We start from the raw sequence: 25,911 nt of genomic DNA on the forward strand, positions 1-25,911 counted from the left end.
TCAGACTTTAAGTCAGTTTTCTGCTTTTGACTTGTGTTTACTTATGCTCCTACTTGTGATTGGTGCATCTGCGTGGTACTTTGTCATGATTGGTTTGTTCAATTGGCATATCTGTATGCTTCATGCTCCAAACTATTTACATCCCCAGTGGAGTCAGAAGGCAATTACTTAACGCCTCGCCGGCCCACAATGCCATTCCTTTCATCTGTCAAGGCTGATATGCCTCCGGAGAGAACGTCAATCCACCTGCTCTGTCTGCTAAACAGACAAATGCACACGCACGCACTCACACACAGAGAAATACTGGAGCTGCTCAATATCATTGGCAGTGGAGAATTGTGTGATAAGAAACAGGGCCTCACTTGAAACAAAATTGACTTCAGTGAAAGGCAATAGAGACTTTTAAAGAATGCCATATGGGAAGTAAAGAAAAAATAAAGGTGGAAACTTATAGAGAGATGGAAAGATCTAATTCACAGCACTGTAAATGGTGTGAAATGCACTTTCGTTTATCAAATTTAACCAGGTGTTGATACCACATCTTTCTGCAAAGTCCCTCTTGTATACGAGCCACAATTAGCCCAATTAGAAGTGCGCGTAGTGTGATGGCATGCTAATATGAGTGGGCCTCCAGCGTCCCTACTGACAAGTGCCATGAAGATGCCGTTTTTCACAGGTGGTGTGAAGTCAGCCTTTCTTCAGCTTCTGTTACTGCCTGTTTCTCACATTGATTGGGTCACAGTAAAGGTTTTATTCCATCTGACTTCAATGCGCAACACTTTTAAAAGATTCTGCAGCTATCACAGGGGTCTTACAGGCTCATAAAATGTACTAGTGGATGGGGGCGGAGAGCAGAGCACACCTTTTGATGGAAGAGCAGCTGGTAATTAAGATTGAAGACCTTTGACGGCATCGCTGCTTGTTGAAAAGGTTATGTTGTTGCTTCTAGATGAGCTTATATATTGTGTTATGTGTATTGTATATAATGTAATCTATCCTTACATTTTAAAAAAAAAATCTAGATTTTTCTCTGCTTTCTCTTTAGCTGTGTTCACACAGTCATTTTTCGGGTTTACGTTGTTTTTATTAACAGGTATGACTCCTGACTGTCTTGTTTTTTCTAGGGTTGTGTGCCATTCAAAAACAGTTATTAATGGGTTTTTTGTTTCAAGTTGTTTTTATACATTGTTCAGTTGCTGAATATTAATTTAATGTAAATTAAGGTTGCAAACAGGGTGCAGATATAAAATTTGAATGATTTGAAATTGAATGAAATTAATTGGATTGCCGAGTATTACACTTCTGTTAAAAAGTAGGGTAGCACTTTATTTTACAGTCCTGTTCCCCATGTACATACTATGTACTTATTATATTATTATAGTACATAGTGGGTAAACAATAACTATGTAATAAATAGGTACTAACCCTGAACCTATAAGTACATTTAAGTACACGTTCTGTAAAATTAAGTGCAGCCAAAAGTAGTTCAGATTTAATATTTAAAAAGGCAATCTTTTGTGGCATTATAAATGTATTTGCTGTCACTATTGATCAGTTTAAAACATCCTTGCTGAATAAAAATAGTAATTGTTTTAAAAATCTTACTGACCTCAAACCTTTGATTGATCGTATATATAGAGAGAGAGAGTCCTGAATGTTTAGCACAGTCACTTTATTTAAAGAATGCAGTTATCACTCATTTGTTACCAAACTGGTTGTGAACAGAACTGTATATAACACTGAAAGAGGACTAACAAGTGTATGTGTTGCTAAGTGACCATAGGCTTTCTCATACGAGTTTTGATTTAGCCCCTCCTACTGTAGAAGCATCACCGCTCTGTAATGGAAAAGAGTGTGAACTAAATCAAAACTGCAGTTGCACACTTCAGGTTTAATTCCACGCTGGTGCTATGAGAGACGTTCGAGATCTGAGGAAGAGTCTACTCATCTGCTACACGCGCTGTAAAAGAGGGGACAAAACCTCCACTTCCTGTTCTGTTATTAATCACAAACATTGACTCAGGATTAAATGTCTGGACAACACCTTCCATAATATTTTTATACATCATTCACAGTATTGTGATATTATCAGTGCACCATATTTGTTTAGGCTTTTTTATACCATTTAATAAACTTGTTCTCTATTTCTGTTTCTCTTACTGACATACACATAAACAAATACTCATCTTGCATTCTGAAAAATACATTTGCCTTTTAATCCTACAGGGAATTGTAAAACGCAGTGGCTTGCCCTGGAGCAAATTCCAAATCTATTAAGTCAGAAAATATCGTAATTGAATGGCTAGGCAGGATATTACTGAAAGCCAGAGATGGAGTCAGAGTATTACTCACACATACACATGGCCTGATTTGATGAGAAGCTGTTATTCAGTTCACGCTATATTTATTACAATCATTAAAGGTCTTTTTCTTATTTTATTTAATTTTTTTGCCAAGGACAACAGGGTAAAAAGATGAAGAGAGAGTTTATACGTACTTAAGAACAGATCACCCATATTAGAAGCTCCAAAAGTGACATGAGACAGCACCATTTGTGTTTGTGTTCAATGAAAAATGTTCATTGGATATTTTAAAGGTCCCGTTCTTCGTTATCCCATGTTTTAAACTTTAGTTAGAGTATAAATAATATCTGTAAAATTCAAGATATAAAATTCAAGTTCAATGCCAAGCGAGATATTATATTTAACAGAATTTGCCTACAAAAAACGACCCGTTTTAAACAGAAGTGTAATACTCGGCAATCCAATTAATTTCATTCAATTTCAAATCATTCAAATTTTATATATGCACCCTGTTTGCAACCTTAATTTACATTAAATTAATATTCAGCAACTGAACAATGTATAAAAACAATGTATAAAAACAACAGCAGCACTAAAGACTGCAGTAATAGATGCTGAAAATTTTGCCTTGCCATCACAATAATAAATAAATTTTTTTATAATATTCAAATATAACAGACTTGTTTTAAATTGTAATAAAATTATGGTTTTACTTTGCTTTTGATCAAATGTATTTAAACTTTATTTCAAAAGCATTTAAACAAAATCTTTAATATTTATATTTTATGCAAGTCTTCTGAAGACTTGTGACAACTGTTTATGTTAAAGGTCCCATTTTTCGTGCTTTTTTTGAAGCTTTGATTGTGTTTACAGTGTGCAATACAATATGTGTTCATGTTTCGCCTGTAAAAAAAAAAAACAGTTTAAAAACAATTTAAAACAAGTCTGTTATATTTGAATATTATAAAAAAATTGATTTATTATTGTGATGGCAAGGCAAAATTTTCAGCATCTATTACTGCAGTCTTTAGTGCTGCTGAGTTGGTGCAAACATTTTCTTATTATTATCAATTTTGTATACTTTTATGACACCTTACGTTGTTATAGCATCTTAGAGTGTTAACAATCTCCACTTTTCTTGCATAAAAAAACAGAAGCTCTGTAACTAGAAATAAGAAATGAATATGTAAATAAAGACAAAAATGGAAATATAATGATGTGAGAGGAATATCAAGAGTAAAGTGCTGCCTTTGTGTATTAGCTATGCAGTTACTTCACGAGAAATTGCATTTGATAGTCATGCTGTTTTATTCCCCATTACTGGCATTTCCAGACAATGTGGCATGATCTGACAACACTCAAAAAATGATTGGTTGACAGGTATGAGGTTATAAGGAAAGGAATAAATAGATTTACCTCGATACCGCAGAGGAAATTTACAGTCTAACAGTCTTCTTGGTTTCCCACAATTCATTCTAGGAGTTGGTATTTCTGCATTCCTGTATTCTGTATTCTTTAGAATAAATTTTTCCATACTGTTCTAAATGCCCCAGTTTGATAAGTCAGCAAGAGTTTATTCTCTTTGTTCACACCACTTCATGAAATATGCTTCAGCTTGTCTTTTTGCTCATGTATTATAGGTGCTGGAATGGGAAGCTTTTTTCTGAAAGTTGTTGCGTTCATAATCGGTCAGGGAAAACAAATGCAGCTCTCAGACACATGCTGTCTCGTTTTTCAATGGCTCACTGTCTGTTCTACTGAATGCAAACAGAGATGTCCTCACTCCTAATTTACAAACCCTGTTGTAGAGCTGTGATTTTTGTTTCGTTTTTTAATTAAAAAATAAATACAACTATATTTTTACAGATTGGAACCAAGAACACTTCGTACTGTAAGCAACAAGAAAGTTCTGTGTAAACAGTCTGTGTAAAGACCTTTAAATGGTGCTTTCAGAAGCACTTATGTGTCACCCTTGCAGTGTAAATTTGGCTTTGGAAGATTTTAGAGATTTGGAATGAGCAAACTTTAATACAGACCTGATCTCTGGATAAATACATGAAAAGTGAAGCTCATGCATTTGTGTTATTGTGCATACTCTCAGACCTCTTTCATACCTGTTCCATGGAAGTATTCCCTAAAGCAGAAAGTGTGCCATGCAGAATGAATCTGGCATTAAATGAGGATTGCTAAAGGTGCACCAGCACTATACTGCTGTTATCCACTATATGACCTGAGAGTAACACAATGAATAAGAGACATTACTGACTAATCTGGTAAATTAGCTTTAAATGAGAGCACAGCGCTGAAATGCAAAATTGCCGTTTGCGAGGCGAGAGGCATGTTTGTCTTGTGTGCAAGCTGGTTATAATTCCCCGGATCTTTAATTGCATAATCATCTGAGATACCCCAACCCATGTACTCATTTATTTTTTGCCGCAGCTTGATTATGTTTTCCACTTGTATGCGTCTCTATGCATGAATGTAATTAAAATACCTGGGAAAACCATTTTAGATGTCATTGACGTGATCATGGGAAGGAAATCAAGTCAATCAAGATTTAATGCAATTTAACTGGGGAAGCTACTTTAAAATTACAAGACTACAAGCATGTCATTATATGAAGTATTTAAATGAGTTTGCCGTAAGATGATGACTGCAGGACAAAAAAAAAATCATTTTTATCTGCAGTATTTTTCTGCTTTAGTGAGGGCTTTTCATTTTTTATGTTTCTGTATTTAATAAAAAACAAAGATAAAAAACAAAATTTAGTTAAGTTAGTAGATAGATAGTTACTAAGTGTTGAAATGTTTCTTTTTTGCAACCTCGTTTTGACATTTTTCTGATCTCTCTCATTTAAAGGCTGGTCACTGTCTGATTTATGAGTGGGTGGCCTTGGCTAACCCAAAAGGTCAGGGTACAGCTCCACTGAAAAGCAAATGAAGAGACCTTACCGTAATTAGACCACCAGAAATGTTTGGCATCTGGCTCTGTTATTCCTTTTATACTGTATTTTATACTGTATAAAAACTGAGAAATTATATTTGAGGATCTTTTAACAACTATCCTATTTATGACTGAATGACACTGTTGAGTCTTGACTGAGGAGATAATTATATTCAAATTAGATGTTAAGTTGAATGGTTTTTACTTGAAATGAAGCTGTCATAATGAACTGTCGTGTATGGTTGGCGTTTCTTCAGAAAGGCTCGTAGGAGCAGCCGTTATTTTCTACTGTCATTAAAATCTTAATTTCAAAACTAAATGACACTATCAGGAGACACACTCTTAAAGCAGCACAAAGCCTATCGACATCATTATAAAGAGTGTTATGAAGCTATGAGTCAGACTGTAAAGCCATCTCAGTGCTTGCCTTGGGCAGTACAGCAACTTGAGCTGTATTGATGCTTGTCAGATTCATGGAAGCATCAGAGCTGATTGATGGGGCTCATAAATAGATTTCGGGGTCAGGGGTTTGTTTGCTATCCTTGTCCCGCTCCAGGTGTGAGTTTGTTTGTATATGAGAAAGGTGGCATTTCAAAGCTGGCATTTCAAAGTTTTTATCTAGTGAGCTATCTATGCAGAGAGGATTTTAAGGCATTACATGCATGCTTCCCACAGATAATTATAATTAGTAATAGTATGTATTAATATTTTATATTTAGAATTGAATTTATATATGTATAAATATATGTAAATTAAGTGTATATTTGTATTTGTTATTTTATTTAAGCTTTATTTCAATTCCCAAAAGATTTTCAATAGTTTTAGTTTTGTAAACATTTTAGTTAGCAATAACAAAAGTTACTTTGTGTACAGTAAATATCAAAAGCAAAGCTTGATCACATCAGCAAAAGCAAATTTTAAGCAGTGGTTTGAACAGCTCTAATATTGCTATATAGTGTATTTTTTTAAATACATGTTTTATTCTTTAATAGGCAACGTGCAAAAGCCTCTGTGTGTGTGTGTGTGTGTTCGGTGGGGGGGAGCTCATATTAACCCACTCTTTCTCCCTGTTGTTTCTCAGAGGTCTATCAGCTCGACCTTCCTGAAGACCAGAAACTGAGTGTCACCACGGTAACAGTGGGTCAGAGTGTCGTGCTCACGTGTGCCATCACAGGGGACCAGCGACCACCAATCATCTGGAGACGAAACAACCATGCCCTCAACATGCTGGAGCTGGAGGACATTAACGTGAGTGGCGCATCCCTTTCACCTTATTTCATCTCCGTCACACTCTGCTTTTACCCGGTCGAGTGTGTGTATGTACAAGCCTTCTGGAAAAAAGCATTTCAATCAGCTATCTTTTTAAAGCTGCTGAAAGCAAGTGGCGGCACTTTCAAGCCTATAAAATGACACACAAGTGCAAACGCACGTTCTGCAGCGGCCTTGTTTTGAAATGATTTGACATGGTGTGGGATCATTCGATGTTCAACCTAATTCACTTCATCTCTCTTAATGTTCCTTAAACTCGGTTGAGCTAACGTTAAAGAACAAGATGCAAACCAGGTGGGATTTCACCAAAGAAACCCATAAATAACACAATAAGAGCTTTTCGGATGTTTTACAAGTGTTTTACAGTTGTGTCACGCTTCAGCTGTAATATATATTTATTACAATAACCTTAACCATCCCTTGCTGATGGAACATGGCCCCATGATTCCAAATTGAGATATGAGTGATGTTTTTAAATGTTCACGCTGTAACGCATCATCACTCAACACAGCTACAGCTCAATAGAAAGCACATTAGTGTAAATGAGGATTGAGAGAGAAGATACTCAAGAGAAACTAAATTGGTTTGGCAGTCTTTTATGATGCTTGATTGAGCCAATATGAAATGAAGTCATTTAAGACGAAAAGAACGGTTAAGAAAAGAATTAAACAGAAGTACTTAAATAAATGAAAGCAGCATAGACAATATTGTATGTCTCTCTGGGGATATGCTGCAGGGAAGAAACTAGCATAAATGTCTGAGTCTGTCTAACATAAATGAATACAATTTCATTAAAGTGTTCAATATATTTGTGGATGTAAGTTTGTGAGCATGCAGTCTGCCTAAGAGGAAATTTGTATTCCCAAAACACTACTGTTTATCTTAGCCATATATTATCATGAACATTTCCATTGTCCTTGACTTTCATTTCATTTTTTTTATTTTATTTTAAATTTGCCGAATATAATGTCGAGTAAATCTGTGCTTTCTTCTTTATGTTGCAGTGTACATTTATTTCTATTGGGAGTGTGTATATTTGACCAGCCAAATGCTTGGCTCGCTGGGGTATTCATCAATCGAGTCAACACTAGCCTCTGTGTCATCCTTAATATATTAAAAGTTTATGAGGCCTTTAAATGAGGAAGGAGTCTGTGGCTGCCAAGATCCATCTCTAGAACCTTTAACCTGCAGTCACTACCACGATATAAGCCAGACGGGACATGCACACATGCACACAAGATGGTACAGTAGCATCTACATGAATAATCTAAAAGCTCAGAGGAAAGCTCTGAAAGCCATAGACAATCCTTTAGGACAGCAGAGCTGGCTGAACTAAACCAGAAGATGCAGAAAAACATTCATGTACCTTTGAGGTATCCTGTATTCCCAGAGCACTTAATGTCATCATGTCTTGTCAAGTCATGTTGCATTACCTTTTTTTTTTCAAGTATAGATGGGGGAAATGTTAAGTTCACTGAATTTTATTTTTATTATGAATAGTTTTTCTTTCTTTCTTTCTTGCTTTCTTTATTTCTTTCTTTCTGTTTAAGTCTGCTGTCGGAGAGAACATCATTAATCCAAGTACTGTATAGTTAGAGGTAATTTCATTAAGTTTAGTGAATCCCATCTTCATCTAAGGAAGCATCTTCCACACATTAATGTGCTGAAAATGAGGGCTCTTGCTGAGCATTGTGTCATGGGACGCAACTGAGACCACCACATGCCCATTATTATGAACTGCTCACTGAATACATTAAACAAAAGAAGAGGATTTAGAGACTAAGGTAGAAGTTGTGGGTAAACCATTAATAAGGATCAGCAGGAAGAATTGTTTGAGCTAGCATATAGTTTCACACCATTGTCCTCCAGACTGTATATTTCCCTTTCAACATTCCTCAAAAAGATAAATGATAAAATAGAAAAACCAGCATTTAACTTTGCATGTTGACATTTTCACTTTTGCACCTAAAATCATTCTTGAGACTGAAAGGTTTTTGTTTGGATTGATTTCTTTTCTGCAGATCCCCTCTCAGGTAGGGTTATGTTTTTGGGTCTGCATGCCTTTAAAGGGTTTGTTAACCCAAAAATGAAAGTTAGACTATGTTTTACTCACCCTTGAAGCATCCTGGGTGTATATGACTTTCTTCTTTCAGAGTAATTCAGTCGAATTTATATAAAAAATTGCCTGCCCTGGCTATTCCAAGCGCTATCATACCAGTCAGCAGGTGTTGTAGTTGAAAAGTCCACAGGATGTTAAATAAATTGTGCGCATTCATAATAAACATTTTTGTAAGAAAAATATCCATATTTCAAATGTAATAAACACTTTTCTCTCACTTCCATTATCTGTTATACGCAGAAACCGGGGGCATGTATGCACAGTGTGTACGCCTCTGAGATATGCTAGTCTCACGAGTTTGTTTATAGGAGCAAAGGAAGCAAAGTTTCCTTACTTTCGCAAAGGAAAACCAGTCTCCTCTTGGTTTAAATCAAAATCCTCTGACAGTTTTCTTTTCAAATCCTCAGTTTTTGTTTCTAATTTATCACTAATCAAGCAGCACAGATGTCTTACGTCATCTGCCCGGAATGGAACGGAATAGCTTCCACGTATGACAGATAACGTAAGTGAAAGAAAAACACATGGATTCACTACAGGAGGCCTTTATTCACCTTTATTCATGTGCGCACTTTATTTGACGACTTGTGGACTGTTCAACAGAAACACCAGCTGACTGCAATGATAGAGCTTGGAATAGCTAGGACAATTTTTTTTATAACACTGACTGGATTCGTCTGTAAGAAGAAAGTCATAAAAACTTAAGATGCCTCGAGAGGTGAGTAAAACACTAGCTAATTTTCATTTTTGGGTGAACTAACCCTTTTAGCTGCTACAGTGATAGAACCCTGAAGCTAATCACTTCTAACACCACAGTTAACCCTCGGTGACTCACAAATCTGAAGACCAGGTTAAGGTGCCTGCACTATTGAGCTGGTTCAGAGTCAAGGGAAATGAAGAAGGAGCTGGTGGTTTGCACTCTTCAGCGCTTCTTCAGGACATATCATATCCATATCATATATCATATCCTCGATAAAATACACTCCAAACCAGCGTGGAGGAAATATGTTGAAACTGATAGTTTTAAATAAATTAACAATTGTATTAGGTTATGAATTATAGTTACTATAATATGGAAACGGCAACATTAAACTAAATATGTAGCTGTAAAATCATTGTCTGGTTGGTTTTAAAGTTCCATGCATAATATAATGTCATGTTAAAACAAGTAATGTACCATCATTCTACACTGGGATTCATTAGGTAGAAAAGGAGTTATTGTTATGCTACTAAGTGTAACTTAGTTGCATCACTATTTACAGTTTATCTCTCCCACATTCACTATGGCTTTGTGTGCATACAAGTTTTTACAGTCTTACTGCATCATTCTGCAGCCTAATCAAAATTAACATATTTAATCAGAACCATCTGAATTGTCCTTGAATCCATCTGACCTTGTAAAAACAATGGCGTTTGAATACATTAGCTTCATTGGGTTTTGTTTGGACATTGATGGCGCTTCTCTTCAGCCTTTGTTGTCTTTGATGCTGCTTGTTGCTTTACGCACTCGTTCTTCTTTTTTTTCTATTCTAATCATTAGACTTTCAAATGACTGGCGCAATCTGATTTTATTTCATATTCAGAGGCTCCTCTGTTTTGCCTCTTTTTAAAATGCTCTTTTACTGTACCGCTGTTTTCACTCGTTAAGAGCACATTGTGAGGAAAGGGGCTTGTTTATTTGCATGATCAAGGTCATGGCCTGTAGTGAGCCGAGTTTTACATCCTTACTGGTGCATATTAACACACAGCCGAACTGCTGTTTTTCCTTGATTGTGCTGTTAGAACTATGTGGCTGTGTAGAAACTGAATTTTTAATGTCTAAATACTTTGTCTGGCACAATAGTGTCCACAATGCCTTTGAATAGTTCCAAAAGTATTTTCATCAACAAAAAAATGGTTTAAAGTCAGTTATTTCTATCTTTTGCTGTAGTGTGTCAGTAGAACTATCAGTTTACATTTCCAGACATTCCTTTTGCCATTAATTGTAATAATCCAGTATGCAGAAGGAGTCTGACAACAGCCATAGCCACATCTCACCATCCTCCAGTCTGTCTGGAATGACAAAACTGAGACAGGCTAAATCCAGAAGAGCACGGGCAACATCTCCAAGATGCTTGAAGAAATCTTCCTACAAAGCTACATTACTTTGAAATGTTTTAGGCACTTGTGTAAAAATGCTGTAAAGTGAGGGTGCTTTCAAAAATGATGCCATAAATTTTCTTTATCGATTAACTTTGATTAACTTATCAACATTTTGTGTGACCACCCATCATGTTTAAAGCAGTGTTTGCCCTAAGTTTTCTTGCACAGTTTTTCAGGTAGCTTGATTCTTGAACCATCTTAGGGATGTTGCTACAGACCTTCTGGATTTAGTCTGTCTCTGTTTTCTTCTGATTCTTCATGTAATCCCAGACAGCATATTTATTTGGGGGATTTTCTTAACAAGTATCATATGCAGTTATTTGCAATAAATAATTCTTTTATCAGTTGGCAGCCCTTATTATTTGCTTATTTTCAGTATGTAATTCTTTTATCAGTTGGTAGACCTAATTTACATTTTATGTTCTCTAAAGTCTCCATAAATACACTGTGGCTCAATTTCTCTCTTGCTCCCATTTTAAAGAGAGCGTTCATCAAGATATTTAAATTCTATTATTTATTCACTCTCATGTGATTTAAAACCTGTATGACTTTTTTTCATCAGCAGAGCACCATGCAATGAAAGTCAGTTGGACAAAAAACAATTATTTTCATTCCTTTGTGTTCTGCGGAAGTAAGAAAGCCAAAGAGTAAGAAAGTAAGAAAGCAGCTGGGTGAGTAAATTATGACAAAATGTAGATTTTTTTGGCTGAACCATACCTTTAAGTTTGTTGTTTTTCTTAGAAGCAGTGTGAGGCGAATAAATGGTGTGTGTAGAGCTTTAATGACGGCCTGCAGCAGAACTGATGCTAATGTCCGATACAATCTGCTCCTATTGATTACCCTGTTTTTTAACTATCCTCATTCTCCTTTTCTTTCTCTCTCAGTCCCTCTGTGTTTTCTTTTCACTGTGTCACAGAGTGTTACCGCAAGCTGCTCTCTTTTCTCTCAGCAGTCCAGTATCTGGATGCTTGATTGCGCTTCAACATTTTTATTTGCAGATTAATGCATTCAAGCTAACGTTGATTATAGGACCACACTCTGACATTTCCAGCTCTGGGCTGTTGTTTGCACTTGTGTGTCGTAATCTTTCACTCTGTAAGGTCATGGTGATGGTAGTTTTGTGTATTTTTAACAGGATTTCGGAGATGATGGATCACTGTACATTACCAAGGTGACCACTACGCACATGGGCAACTACACCTGCCATGTAGACGGCTACGAGCAGCTTTTCCAAACGCACACCCTACAGGTTAATGGTATGTAATGTACGAGCGCATTCACTTGCATTATTGACCAATCAAAATCATGTTTTCCAGAGAGCTGTATAATAAGCATTGGATTTAAAGAAATAATGAATGGAATCCAAAATGAAACATGCACTTTACTGTAGCTCACTCAATATGTATGTTCACTTCAAGCACACAACACAACTTGACAGCTTGCATTGTAATCACATGCATACATGTACATTGTATGTGGCATGTTGTATACCATACTCACATTCCATGCTGTGAAAAAAAAAAACAATCGAACTTGCCTCCAAAGTTGTTGCCTAGCAATTAATCGTGGTCAGATCTGTGATGAAATTGGAAATTAATTAGGAGATGATACATGTGCCCTTTTTGTGTTTTAAGTAACAAGGGCACTAGTGCTTTCCTTAATTATGCTTCTGGATGACCAAAAGGATTGGAGTATTGCTTGGTTTTATTTTTTTCAGAGTCCTCAGTCAGTTTTTTTTTTTTTTTTTTTTTATCTGTGTAGTTTAATTTGAGCTAAAGCATTTCTATTTCTTTATAGCAGACAAACAGTTTTTAATTAATGTCCTGCATGGCACACGTAAATGACCACCAACCTTTTGGTTTTAGAGCCTTTTATCATTTATAATAATGACAATCTAATCATGTTGCTTTGTTTTCCAGCCAGGGGTTTGTTTGATTGCTAACTGAGGTGAATATAATAAATGTAAAAAAGAAAGAAAGAAAAATATTAATAAGCCTCTCTGCGAAGCCTATCTCTGTTATGTATGTAAGAGTATGTATACTGTATACATATATAGTGTGAATGGGTGTGGGTGTCATTTTCTGTTATTTTTAAAGACCCTAAAGAGCACACAGATGTATGAGAGCGGTGTAAGCTGGGGAAATGAAAAGGGTCGGACAGGTTCACAGAGACCTGCTGAGTCTCAGAGGTGGTGAAATGGAGAGGAAACTCTAATCGAGGACACTGAAAGCTCATCAGCACTGACGCACATACACAAGCTCCAGAATAACACACACTTCTCGCTGCCGCATGTAATGGACACGTCCGCACACCAAGAGAGACAAAGACAAACATAAACTAATAAATCTGACTCTCAATTTCACGGAGGAACAAATACACACAGAGAATTTATCCGGTCCAGTGATGGTGGACTTACACGCTGCCAAGCCAAGGCACTTGCTTATTCTCACAGAAAATCAACACTGGGGAAAACAAAGAAAATGCGGGCGGAGGAATAAAAGGAGGGAGATTGGAGGAGACAAGGGGCCATGAGAATTTTGTGATAGAGCTGTCAGCTTTGATGCGTTTCACACAGGGGACAATCTCAAGTCGATCCCCAGGTAATAAAATACACACAAAGATAGATTCAGTTACACATAGAGACATCTACACACAGAAAGAAAAGTCATTTCGTAAGGATTGTTACCTTTTCTAGGTTGAGCTTAGTAAAGAACAAATCCATATGGCTTTTTTTGTTTGTTTATTTGTTTGTTTTTTGGCCATATCAGAGTTTTGGCTGAAGATATTTCCTCACAAAGCTATTTTTATGGCTTCCAAACACTTGAGTTGTATGAACAATATACGACTCAAGTGTTAATATACTCTTCAGCCATTCTGTTGTAGATTCACTGGTGTGCTTTGGATCATTATACTGTTGCATCACCCAATCTTGACCAAGCTTTAACTGTTGGATGGATGTCCTCACATTTGACTAGAATATTTTATATTCTAAATATTAACAGAGGAGTTCATGGTCAACTCAATGACTGTGAGGTGCCCAGGTCCTGTGGCTACAAACCAAGCCCAAAATCATCAGCCCTCCACCAGCATGTGTGACTTTTGGTATGAGCTGTTTATGCTGATATGCTTGTTAGGTTTTCACCAAACAGCAGCTGTGCATTCTGGCCAAGCATCTTCACTTTGGTATAATTTATTCAGAGGTCATTGTTCTAGAAGACTTATGGTTTGTTCAGATGCAACTTTGCAAACCTAAACCGTGCTACCATGCTTTTTTAGATTGAAGAAGCTTTCTCTTGACAAGCCTTCCAAACATGCCATACTTGTCCCATATTTTTTGTCACCCATTGCTTTTCCACTTTGTTAAATAAACAATGACACAGTGCAATATGTCATGTGTTGTTGTTCATCTGAAGTTTAATTTTCCAAATTTTAAGACCTGGAATGAGCCTGCTAATTTTTTCATTTTGTCCCGATGAGGAAAACCATGGAATATAATAGGGTGTCCTTACTTTTTATAACTTGTAGACACGAGGCTGCTGGTCAGGTGCTGTAGGTAAATCACAACCTTGCTGAAATAGATATGATATGCTTTTACTTTCTCAAACTCTGTATCACATATATGCTGACATGCTTTTATACATTTCAATCATGCATGGCTTTGTTTTCATGTGGTTTACTGTTTATCATAATCTGTTTATTACCAATGAGCTGATCTTGGAACACCACAAGGGCCTGAGCTCGCAATTTTTACACTAAATGATTTCTGCTTTCCAATCGTGAGTGAAACTCCACAGTAAATAGTCCCAGGGAGCTTAAGACTCAGATTCTACTCCCTGTGCCTTGAAGCAAAGCATTTCATTAAATCAACCCCCTTTTGTTACAAAATGGTGCCCCCCGCCACTGCTGTCCAAACATTTCTCCCATTTCCTCTCGTATAGAGTTCTAAATAAAGTAAAAATCTGGTTAAATCCAGATGCTTATTATTGTTGTCCATATTAGTATTTATTTTCTCTAAGAGTAATCTTTATTTAATAATTAATGACAATTTGGCAACCATCCTCTCAAGCTCATTTGAGTTTCCGTGATGATCTCGTGGCATATAGAGGATTTTTGAAAGTCAAAAGGCAAACAAATATGTTCTTGTAATTAAAAAGAAAAAATATATTTAGCTATTCCTACTATTCAGGATGTTGTTTATTTGTTGATCCATTCACTTTGCTTACAAATCTGTCCTTTCTTGTTTTGTTTTTTTTGTTTGTTTTTTTATAGTGCCCCCTGTTATTCGGGTGTATCCAGAGAGCCAGGCACGTGAGCCAGGGGTCACAGCCAGTCTGCGGTGCTACGCTGAGGGCATCCCCGACCCACAACTCTCATGGCTGAAGAACGGCATGGACATCACCACAAAACTCTCCAAGCAACTCACACTTCAGGGTACAAACAAATAATCCATTGAAATGTAATTCTTATGACTGAAACAGTAATGCTGCTAATTATGGATTTTATGGAATTATGGATCCACACAGATGGATTGTATGTGACTATTATGAATGGGAATCATAAAGAATTGAATAATTTTGATTATGGTTCCTAATGGTCCTATTCAAGGGCTTTTTAGTTTATTTAAGAAATAAATATTTAGAATAAAAATTCAATTGCACTGCCTAATGAAATATGGAATATTAATAATAAAGGTGTTTTAAAACATACTTCTTAATGACTTTTCACAGTTTTTTAGATGTGATATTAAGTATACACTACCCTTCAAATGTTTGGGGTTAGTAACACTTTTTACTCTTTTATATTTCTTTATTATATTTTATCACGTGACACTAAGCTGAAATTCAGCTTTGCATTGGATGAATACATTTTAAGCTATGTTAAAATGTAAAAATAATAATAATAATAATTTTGTAATAATATTCCATATTACTGTTGTTTTTACTGTATTTTTGATCAAATAAATGCAGCCTTGATTAGCATAAGATATAATTATTAGATGTTTTTTTTATTATGTATTATGTTTTACTGGAAAATCCCAAACTTTTTAAAATGTAGTAACATTTTATTCTGCATTTGAGTAAAAAACTACTGACAAATGCATAATGTTGTCCTATGAACATTTAGTCCCACCGTTAATTGTAAGTGTTTAAATCACTAAAAAGAACAGACTCATAAGAGTAATTTATTGTGTATCCATCCATTCTGGTCTGTTTGGCATTGTAGATTCAGTAGTGGTTAATGCAACGCTAAATAAGTAGTGAAGAAAACTCTGTCAGGATTAAAATATAACCAGTTCTGAATTAGAATTCAGGGAATTCCCAAGTCTAATGACAATACAGCTCTCTATTCTCAACAAAAGCTTTAGACTAGCAGATTTCACATTGAAAAAAAGAATGTACCCATATCTTTACACAAAGCCATCGTTGATCTTGTCATTGTGAAGCAGCTTTATTTAGCCTTGATGCCTGCTGGTTGCACTGTAGCAGTGACTGACGTGTTTGTCATGATCTAGATCTTTACTCAATCCCACAATCCCCCCTGTGGGGCCTCTCCTCAACAAACATTCCTCCGACGTCGGCTGTTCAGACTAAAGCTAACATGACAACTTGAGAACACTATAAATGTTTAAGCCGATATCAAACACATTTCTTACCATCCCATTAGAAGAACTTACATAAATAGAACTGTTTCATTCTCAAGTAATTTAGAAGTGATGGTGGAAAAGTTCACTTCAGGCTTTTCTTTTTTCCTTTCCAGCTAATGGGAGCGAGGTGCACATCAGTAACGTCCATTTCGAGGACACCGGTGCCTATACCTGCATCGCCCGTAATGAAGCAGGAGTGGACGAGGACATTTCTTCTCTATTCGTGGAGGACTCCGCTCGGAAAACGTGTATGTATAAGTCATGAAGTACAGCCCATCTGTCCTTATGATGGAACTTCACTCCCTGTTTCTTTGCATTATTCATCAGACTGAACGTTAATAGTTTATAAGCTTCAGAAAACTATAGATAATAACAGAAGGAGATGCAATATGGAAGAAGAGTCCCAGAGGCCAGATATTTCAATATTTGTCAGCAGTCTTATGGCACATGTATTAAAATGTTTGAAAACAAATATAGGGGTGCACATCATTTTCTCAGAAGAGAATCTGGAGATTTGGTTTGGTCCTCACACTGCGTATATTGTGACCCATTAAATGCAACTATAACAAATAAATTAATAATAGTTATAATATTATTACACTTTATTTTTTTTATTTTTTTATTAAAAAATAGTAAATAAACTAAATAATACTGTGTTATAATATTATTTTAAATAAAATGCAATCCTATTATTAAATACAAATGCATTTACTTATAGTAAATAAACGTAAAAAAAAGATGCTAATATTTACTAGTACTTTGTTTGTTTGCCTCTTTAAGAAGAATCGCTTTATGTATTCCCCAATTTTAATTTGCTTTGGAAAAAAAAGCATCTAAAAATAAATGAACAAAAGCGGTTTCATCATATTCAAACTTAAAATCAGCATTTTTATTTTGGCAGGTTGCCGGCAAGTAATTATACGTGCTTCTGGATATAGCGCTGCTTTTTAAAGAGTGTCAGTGGATGAATGTCACAGTTTTGTATTGTGCTTTGAAAACTGCATGGAATAGCCTAGATTTATGCTTTCAGGTTGAAAATAAAACTTATATCGTACAGTCTGTGATGTAAAAAGGTAATTGTGCATTAACAGCTGTCAACCATACGCATATTTATATAACACTTTTTTTTTATGTCCACTTATGTGCACCCCTGTATATATATATATATATATATATATATATATATATATATATATATATATATATATACATATATATATATATATACACACTTACTGTCACTTTTGATCATTTTAATGTGTCCCTGCTGAATAAAAGTATTCATTTCTGACCCCATACTTTTAAATAGTAGTGTATATGTGCATTTATATAAATGCTTATGGATACAGTCAGGTTTATTGTATTGAAGCCATGAAGTTGTGGGCAGTGAAGGATGCAGAGTAACCTCATAGGTCACCATACACTCATCGGTCACATTTTCTGTAATGGTTTTGTGGAGGTGTTGGGATATGTAGTCCTCAGACCGAGTTCAGGGGTCTAGCTATTGTAGTTTAGCGAGATTTGATCGAGCAATGCACAGTGCACACAGAAGGCCATGGTTTCCTCACAGGTCACAGAGCCTGAGCCAGTGCTGTCTGTGCGCATGCATAATGGATGACAGTATTTACACAGATTCTCTATTGCTCTGCCCACTGATCTGGAGTCAGTTCATCCAGACCCCTTGATCTCTTCTCTGACAGGTTAACTCCGCCAGCTGTCTGGATCAACACTCGCTGTAGACCGTCTCACTCATGGTTTCTCCTCAAGCAGACTAATATGATTTCTATGATCGCTGTGTTAAAGAATATTCTCATAGGCGTGATATAGCAAATCATTTGTATTAGAATATATTTTCCATTTGGACACAAAAGCAACATCATTGTTGGTGTTTACAGGAACAGTTTGCCGATTTGTTGCTCACTTGGGTTTGTTGGTTTGTTTTTTTAATGCCATGCAGTGAATGGTGATTGAAGCATTAATCTTCCAAATGCATCATAAAAACAGTCCAAACCTACAAGTATACATATAGTCAATTAATATTTCTTAGTCAGTACTTAAATGTACAATTACTCTGTAACAAGGACACCTTAAAAATAAAGTGTAACCATAGTAATGCTTTATAATATTATTTTTTTTTATCATTAACAAATATTAATTATATTATGCTTAACTGATCATTAGTTAATATATTCAAATAGAAATGTGAGATAATGTGCTTATTAATGTTTCCTAATGAACATATTATCTAATGATTTACATTATTTCATGTTAATTAAAATGCTTGCAATGCTTACAGCTTTATTTCAGTTATCGAAAATGATTTTAAAAGTTTTTGTTTTTGTTAACAGAAACAGCACTGTCCTACAGTGAGCTGAAACTGAATTACTGAGTCAGTGATTTAAACCAAACTGTTGGTTTCATTAAAAAATAAAATAAAATAAAAAAATAAATTAAAATAATGATTAGAGTTTTCTCTAGGAGATCTAGGGCATCAACATGTTCTATGATTGAAGACTTGTTTTACACACAAAGCTATGGTATAGCTTGCGTAAGTTAAATGGAACACTTTTATGATACATTAATGGTGCCTTTGCTTCACTGTTGAATCATTATTCACTGCATTATTAACTGCAAAGTGCATACAGCTAAATTATTTATAATTCTTTAATCTTCCACGGAAGAAAAAAGGTCATACAGGATTTGATCAACATGAAGGTGAGTGAATAATTAATTTTGGGGTAAACTGTTCTTTTAATGCATTAGTGTGTGTGTCACGAGTAGCTCTGATACGTCTCTTGTGTTAAAACTGGGCTAAACGGTTGGATTTGATAGTCTGTGCTGTTGCTTTCATTGGGCATGAGAGGAACAATCCTGCACTGTCAGCTGGGGTTTCCACTTGCATTATTCCTGCAACGGCAGGTCTGAACTCATAAGCCTGAGATGATACACGGCTCCCTGCTTCCACAGAGCGCACCAGCCCGGCAAATACATTTCCAACTTGTGCCCAAGCACTACATTTAAAATTGTTCTTATTGATATCAATGATCCTTTAGCCGGCTGCTTCAGCTTTGTGTAATGAATTTGTCCTTGTTGCTGTGTAACTTATGAATGGGAGATGTGGTTTTTTATACAGCAAAGTGCATGCCTAAAATTAGCTTCCACTGAGGTTTGGTTACACAAGACGACCACTGATACAGAGCAATAAAAACTAGGACTCATAGCACAAAGTTGTATGTTGGTTGTTGAATGTACAGTGAGGATTACAGGTTCTGAAAGGTTGTAGGGGCGTGTGCCAAAAGTAATCGCACATCTAAAGGGCAAGACAAGGTGAAGTTGGTGGACAGCCATTAGCAATTGGGGTCAGAGCTGTTCTACAGGTCAGTGGAGGAAAACACACTGCACTCAGAGGGGGAGATAATAATCTTGGTCCCCTCTCTGTCTCTCTCCTCAAGCTTTACAGGTCAGACAGTGTCCTTCAGCCCAGCCATGGTGCTCTAGAGATCATAAAATTGGATGTCCGCCAAAACATTTAAAGACCCACTGAGTAAAACTAAAGAGCCACTGAGTAAAAGTCTTCCGGTTTTGTTTCTAATGGCCTCAAGTTGAAGTGTGTATTTTTTCACTGTTAAAAGGCATTGTTTTTTTTTTTTTTCAACAACACATTAAGTTTTATAGCTGCCATTTTCAATTATTGCTGTGTTTCTTTTATTCAGGCCAACATGTTGACTTCTTATATGGACATTACACATTAAAAATTTGGAACCAATAAGAATTTTTTTTTTTTCTGTATCTTATGCTCACTAAAGCTGCATTTAATTAAAAAAAATTAAATAAATAGTAAATTATAGGTAAATATAGTGCATATTATCACAGTTAAATTAGTATTTACTGTTTTTTAATTTATTAAAAATAAAAAAATATTTTATAATATATTGTAAAATATCTTATAAAGCTAAATATACACTATATACACTATTCAGAGTCACATGGTCCTTCAGGAATCGTTCCAAGTTGATTTGGTGCTCGAGAAATTTTTTTCTTTTTCATTTTATTCATGTTGAAAACTTGTTTTGCTTAAAATCTGCATTAAATCAAAATTTAAGATATTTTTTTTGCGCAGATTGCTAGTCTTAAAGTCAACAATTAATCTGTGCAAGTCAATCCTCTGAAAACAATTGTCTTGGTAATCTTTAATTAAATTCTGATCATTTGCTTCCGCTCTGGAATAGCATGCCTTCTCTTATGACGTCAGTTTGATGGATTGGGCAGAATATGTCTAATCACACCCCTCCTACTATTAATTTGCTGTGAGTGAGAAATGAGAGAGGGAGCGCAAAAATAAAAACCCCGGCCTCCACTCAATATTCCGTTTCAGTTGGTAATACATCACTATACTGAAATCCAATCGGCAGCAACATCCGGTTCATGCAGACTTCAATCTTTTTGAGGATGCAGATTATTTTTTAATTAAAAAGTTCAAAATAACAAAATAATCGTTGTTTAATACTGCTTGTGGAGAAGGGGCTACACACTTCACCTTTAGACATTAATAGTCCGGCACCAAACAATAGTCTCTCTTGTAAAACAATGCAAACATTCTGGTTCAATTAAGTTGTGAAACAAATCCTGCCGCAAGTTGCTATCATTAATTATTTGAGTACATCTCTGGTCCCAGAAGAATTTTTTTTAGCGGAAATGTAAGCAGATGTGAACTGAGGACGATTTAAACAGACAAGTGATTTGAGCCTGGGGTGATGCGAAGCACTCAGGTGTGATTGTGCTCATCATCTATGAACAAGAGAGACTATATGCTGTTGCTGTCTTGTCAAGGGGGAAAAAATACTGGCCAAGTATTTAAGGCTGTCAGATAAACACCACCTGCTGTAAACATACAAACAATAGTAGTGCTGATCTCCCGGTGGTCTGCTGCAGCTGTGTACTTGTTGAGTTAGAGGATCCCATGTTTGCTCTGCTGATATCATGAGAGATGGTGAACGCAAATAAAAGAACAGATGCAGAGAAGCAATATGTCTGAGTACCCACAATTCCACAGTCAAACACGAAACCCTTGTTAGCAAAAGCCTCGCCAAAAGCCAAATGTGATGGTTACTTTGTCCATTTATCTACTTTTTTTGTTTGTATCAGGCAGTCTACTGTAGGGATCTTGTCAGATTTATAATTTCACACACTGTAATTTTGTGCTCTGCACAGTCACAGTCTGAACAGTGTCGGCATCTCTTTGCCATTGCATGCTGGGATATAATTTAAGGATAAGTGCGCAGAGCTCTATCCTAAACAAGAGAAGAAAAAAAAAAAAATATATATATATATATATATATATATATATATATATATATATATATATATATATATATATATATATATATATATATATATATATATATATATATATATATAAACAATGCATAGTATGTGGCCCTTACCTTTCTTTTTAGATAGTTTTTATGAATAGTGTTAGAGTAGTTCAGAATACTTGCCTGAACACTTCATTCACTACAATTAGTCGAAACTGACACAGCTGGTTTCAGTAAATTGGTCTGCTTTTGTATTACTTTGGAAAAGTTCAAATAGCACATACGTCATACAGATCACTTTTAAACTGTATATACTTTTGCAAAGTTTGAATGCTTCAGAATCCATCCATTGTGATGGCATGTAAGGCATTTGGGTTGCATGGAAAAAAACTGGTCAAATAGATTTGGAGCAGCTTGAGAGTGAATGAATGAATGAGAGAATTGATGTTGTTGGATGAAACTTTATAAACTCATGTTTATACTTGTATAAATATAGCCCATAGTTGTAACATACCAAGTGACTGAAGTCGGCATAAAAAAAAAATAGTTTTCTTCTTAATTCTTGTTACCAGTCTTGTACATTGAAGACTGGAGTAAAATCACAGGAATAAAGTACATATAAAATAGTTTTCTATTAAAAAAAATGGTTTAAATTGTATAACATTTCACAATATAACTTACATAGTTGTTGTTGTTGTTAATGAACACCGATGTGCATAAAAGACTTTCAAAAACGTTTACTCACCCCAAAACTTTTATATTCAAATATTATAATTTGTGTTTCATAGTGACTTAACATTTTTTTGCATTTTTTTAGTTTATGTCAGTAATGACTGAGCTGAACACATCCCCTGTGTGCAAAGATGTGTCTAAAGGATAGTTTTCCTGGACAGTTGAACCTTACACTATGTATCACTGCTCTAAGGCAGAAATTAGTGGCTATTTTCTTTTCCTTCTATCATCAAATGTATTTTCTGGAGTCTATTTCAGCATCAGCCCTTCTCTGAGGTGGTGCCCTACACCTGAGGGCATTAACCTCAATATCCAAAAGACTGTAGGAGTTTGTATTAAAGTTTAAAGAAAGCAATACCAGCAAAATAAGGACCCTCCAAACCTACCAAATGCACAGTATTTTTTTCCATATACATGCTACACACCACATATGGTAAAGGTTGCTTCAAAAAATCCTTCAGTCATATAGCATATTCACTTATTGAGACTTCATAATATTCATAATTAAATCATGTTTGCTTAATTATGCAGGACCACCAGGGGAATTTGCATAATGGAGCATTTTCGTGATAGACGCAGAGTTTCATTCTCAACTCATGAATACTTTGATAGGTCCATGAATGATTCAGAGAGGCAAAGCAGAAACACAGACCCCAGGCATTTGTCTTGATTAGTTTTCCGTTGTGTTGGAGACATAATTAGAGTCCAACACTGGCCCTCACCTGTTTCGCCATCCCAGTCAACTCGTACCACTGCTTGATCTCCCACCGGGAGCATGAAATGTGACTCTGCTGTTGGAAACATAGCGTTTTGGGCAGAGTGCATTTGAGGTAAGGTTCAGCAGCCGTGTACCACTAGCCTGAACCATTCCGATGGATAGATGAGCTAAATTATGCAAATACTATGTAGAAATGGAACTTTTTAATGAGCTTTTATGAGACAAAATTCTCAAAATAATCATTAAAAAAAAAAGAATAATAATATTAGTTAGTTATAGTTTTGTCATGGCCACGACATATTAACTTGTGGGTACGTGATAATATGTTGTGGCCACAAAGTCATTTTGTCAAGGTAACGATATCCTTATGTCGTGGCCATGTAATGTGAAGTCATGGCCTCAAGGTCCTATGGTGAGGGAACGACGTCCTTTTCTCATGGCCAAGAGTTTAATGTGTAAACAAACCTATGTGTAACCATCCCACAGACTTGAAAATATGCTAACTGATTGTGTCTTTTTATTTGATATTTGTATATTATTATTATATAGCTGTAGGCTTCTATAATAATATCATTATATTAACTATATATTTTTGTATTTATTTTTATATAATATTATTTCCCCTTTCAGTTCATGTAGCCCTTCACCTAATTAATGTATTGTATAATTAAGATAGTATTTTTTTATTAATATGGTATCAATGAAAAGTCAAAATGACGTGACATGTGGCCAAGTATGGTGACCCATACTCAGAATTAGTGCTCTGCATTTATCTCATCCAAAGTGCACACACACAGCAGTGAACACACACACACACACACCGTGAACACACACCCGGAGCAGTGGGTAGCCATTTTTTCTGCAGCGCCTGGGGATTGAGAACCGTTGGGGGTTCGGTGCCTTGCTCAAGGGCACCTCAGTCATGGTACTGAAGGTGGGAGAGAGCACTGTACATGCACTCCCCCCACCTACAATCTCTGCCGGTACGAAACTCGAACCCACAATCTTTGGGTTACGAGTCCGATGAGTTCGACCCCCAATTTCGCTAATACTGTAAACGCCTGACAATTAATGATTGTATTCACAGTCATATGTGATAATAAATGTTTTCATATGAGGGGCCTAATGGATAGAGAAATGGACTTGTAACCAGAAGGCCGTGGGTTCAAGTCTTTAGGGATTGAAGGTGGGGTAGTGAATAACCAGCTCTCCCACTGACTGAGGTGAGACCCTTGAGCACAGCTCCGCACCCAAAACTGCTCCCCAGGCACCACAGCATTGGCCGCCCACTGCTCCAATGGTGTGTTCACGATGTGTGTGTGCATATTTGTTCACTACTCAGTGCTGTGTGTGTGCACTTGGATGGGTTAAATGCAGAGCACAAATTTTTAGTATGGAATGTCACACGTCATGTCCTTTCCTTCATTCCTCAGTGAAACATTATATTTATAACAATCTATTAATTGGCTGGAATAAAATAAAATATATGTTAAAATCAACCTTTTAACTGCACTTTCAGTAAAAATTCCAATAAGTCATAGCATAATCATAGCTTAATTGGTATGTCGGGCATTGACAGTAGGTTATTATTTACAAAACTATTTAGAACATTGAGTAAAAAGATGAAAATGAAGGGAAAATAAATCAAATACATAACAGTGAATATAAGAATATAAGCAATAATAATAATAATAATATATAAATATTACAGAAAAAGACAATAAGTTAATGTACTTAAAAGACTGTGGGATGGATAAAAATGTTTTCTTTTAGGGCTATTTTATTTTATGTACAGTACTTGATGAAACATTTATTTATGATATACTTCATTTAAATGATTTCTACATTGCGCCCAATACAGTCCGGTAGCCTAGGACTATGGTTAAAGTAATTCAATAATGTAATTATAATTTAAATAATAACTAATATAATTATTTCTTAATTCAAAATAAAGTATTAATAAATCCATCTCTGATAACCCCAGGTAACAAAGGTATGTTTACACATTAAACTCGTGGTATCGAGAAAACAATGTCATTCCCTCAACATAGTATCTCGAGGCCAGGACATAAGGATGTCATCCACAATATATTATTACAGTCCAATTTACGGTCAATGTTAATATGGCATTCCCACAATTTAATATCTCATGGCCAACGCAAAACTAAATAAACTGAACATGTCCCCTCCAGGTCACCATAGAAAAGTATTTTATTATCAATATACAAATGACGGTATTTGTTGCATGTTGAGTCTAATGTGTAAAATAAATAGTGTTCCTTTAACACAGAAACTGTATGTACATCAAATATGAATTTACTTTGTACCCAGATCAACACTTTGACTTATTTCACCAGTGTCCATACACCAAGCAACCTCTCACAGTATTTCTGTGATTCTTTATTTCCCCTGGCCGGTGATGAACTGTGTCAATACTGTGTTATTGGAAAAGCCTCCAGATCACATTACTTCCAAACCACTCCCTTCTGCTTTCATTTTATAGTGGAGCTCCGTATTTCCAGAATCCTTTTCTTTCTTTTTTTTTTTCTTTTTTTCACATTTCTCATAATTTGCTGATGCAATGGCAGTATTTTTCACAAAAGTCTTCTAGATTGTGCTGATACATTAACTCATAGAAAAAGAACTCGACTAAGGACTTTTTGAAGATTAACTCTAGCTCCGTTACTGTGATCTTCTGTCTCCTTGAAACCAGAGAGTGGAATGAGAAT

General features: G+C 35.7%; 1 pseudogene; it reads left to right on the top strand.

Annotated features, from left to right (window-relative positions):
* Positions 1-6,320: 6,320 nt before the first annotated feature.
* Positions 6,321-25,911, top strand: part of LOC113070962 (follistatin-related protein 5-like) — a 33,248-nt pseudogene continuing 13,657 nt past the window's right edge.

The sequence above is a fragment of the Carassius auratus genome, unplaced genomic scaffold (assembly GCF_003368295.1).
Source record: "Carassius auratus strain Wakin unplaced genomic scaffold, ASM336829v1 scaf_tig00005488, whole genome shotgun sequence".
NCBI lineage: Eukaryota > Metazoa > Chordata > Actinopteri > Cypriniformes > Cyprinidae > Carassius > Carassius auratus.